The 2,383-nt window shown below is 38.6% G+C and overlaps 1 pseudogene; it reads right to left on the bottom strand.

Annotated features, from left to right (window-relative positions):
• LOC147009943 (uncharacterized) lies at positions 1–1,771 on the bottom strand (annotated as a pseudogene).
• Positions 1,772–2,383: the final 612 nt, after the last annotated feature.

Genomic DNA, 2,383 nt, shown 5'->3' with positions numbered 1-2,383 from the left:
GGTGTCCATCTTGTTTAGCCTGTGTACTCCACCCCATCCCTCTCCCTTCCACAGATCTCCTCATGTCTCTGTTCCCCACTGTTTTTTCCTTCCCTCCTGCTCCCCTTGTTGTACATTCTGTGTGTTAGCTCCCATACGAGCCACGACAGTGGATACAAAAGAAGGAATTCTCTAATGTTTCTTCAAACATGATAATAAAGCAAAGGCCTTGTTACAAAAAGAGCATTTGTGTGTATTTTCATACTTGTGCATTTTCTCATGTATCTTCATACAAGATAATGTAAAACTTTTCTGGCAACCAGAACACGCATTTTTACCCGTGTGCATTCTTTAAAGCATCTTCATACAAGATACTGTTGAAAAAAAACCTCTTACAAACAGTACATGTGTATATGCCGATCTACATTTTCTCATGCCTCCTCATATAAGGTAAGGTTGAAAAAGCTTTCTGACAAACAGAGTGCGTGTGTTTGCCCGTGTGAAGATTTTCACGCCTTTTCAGACTCGAGAATCCTCCGAAGGATTTTTCGCAAGCAAAGTATTTGTACAAATTTTTATTTGTGTGAATATTCTTATGCCTCTTCAGATAGAAAGATGTTTTGAAGACTTTTCAACAAACAAAACGCGCATGTGGTTTTTTTTCATGAATGAATTATCTTGTGATATTAAACTCTGATTGCACAAACAGAACATTTATATTGCCTTTCGCGCATGTGAATCGTTTTGTGCGCTTTCAGATCATTTAAACCTTTGAAGCCTTTTTCACAAATAGTGCATTTAAAAGGCCCTTCGTTCAAATGGTTTTCCACATGTTGATCAAATTTATTTTTGCAGATAAAAGTAGCTACAATCGGTCTTATGCTGTGGGCGATTCCTGGAGTTGCTTCTCCGTTTGGGGTTGTTTCAAAGTGATGTTATTGCAGAAAGAAGACCACTTTGAACAACTTTCACCATTCACTTTGCTCTCTGAAAGGATAATCCACAAACAAAACAAAACGTTAATTTCTGAAAAATAATGTCCTTTTCAAAGCTGAACTGAATGCAATACATAATACTCTGGTTACGAGTAATTCAATATGATGGAGAATTGCCATGAATAACTTTTCAGTTTTGCTCAATTCGAGTGTTTTTGTTGGCATTTGAATGCAGTTGCCAAATCTTATTCACAACGCGGTATGTAGATTGATGTTGTTATGAGCCCCCAATTTCTGTTATGTGTTGACCTCAGGGAAACACAGCGTGTGCACCAATAACCCGGAGGGTGTCACGGCAGAAAATGAATAATGACACTGATGTGCCCTTAGTGTTGTTTTACTGGTAAAACAAACATAAGACAGGAGACAAGGGTAACTTTTTATGAAGAATATTTATTATTTATGAATACTACCTTAAGCACGATAATACTAATTAAATGTAACACTTAATGACTTTTGTATGAATCCCCAAATTAAATAAGTACAAATGTCACAGACAACAATGAAGTCCTTGAAGAATGTCACAGATAGAGGGTGTACACACAGAATGAAGCTGACTGGGCAGTCACGTTTTACAAGTCCTCAAGAAGGTGAAATCCTCATACATTGAACGATTGCGAAGAATCCAAGTCCACAGGCAAAGTTGTGTCGAAGATGAAGACGGGAACTCCAAGCTGTAAAGGACAATGTGTTGCTTTAAGGAGAGGTTGGAGAGACGAATAAGTCCTGAGAGTATGCACCATACCAGTCAATCAGCCACGAGCCTTCTCAAAAATGGCACGTCAATCACCTGGCATGGTACCAATGAAGGTATACAAGCTTTTAAATCATTGCTGGGATAACAGCAGTGCAATGTCCAATGGGTAGATTCTGTGAGTATAGGAGTTCTGAGAAGAATACCGCACAGGGTATGATATAAAAAGCGAAGCTGAAACCCCCACAGACCAATTCATAGCAGGTTGATGTTGGTTTATTGTGATCAGGGAATACGTGGGTCGCTGAACCTCTTAAGGTTCGCATATAGAAGACCCCATATTCCTCCACTCACTGGGTATGTCAGTTTTAAAATGGCTTGCAATGTTTGGAAACGAGCATGACAGCTCCGGAGAACATGTCTTTGCCTTTCTCTCCTCGTTTCTCATTTCCTGCCTTCCATTCTGAAAACTGTCCTTTTGTTTTTCTTGTTGTTGTTGTTGTTGTTGTTGTTGTTGTTGTTGTTGACTTAACAAGAAGTTTAACAGACAACATAACCTTCACCAAGGCCCAATTAAATGTTATACTTTTCCATAGCACTCTCCCCCTTCATGGAAGAAAGTTTGAACAGAGTGAGAACTTTCTTTCCCTTTATACAAAATGCAAACAACACCAAAAATAAATTTTCAAAGCTAGGAATAGCATTCAGAAATCTA

Source organism: Eptatretus burgeri, chromosome 17 (assembly GCF_056783735.1).
Source record: "Eptatretus burgeri isolate ZD-2024b chromosome 17, Ebu_testis_v1, whole genome shotgun sequence".
NCBI classification, from domain to species: Eukaryota; Metazoa; Chordata; class Myxini; order Myxiniformes; family Myxinidae; genus Eptatretus; species Eptatretus burgeri.
Note: the sequence above shows the minus strand (reverse complement) of the source record. Positions and strands in the feature narration are given on the sequence as shown.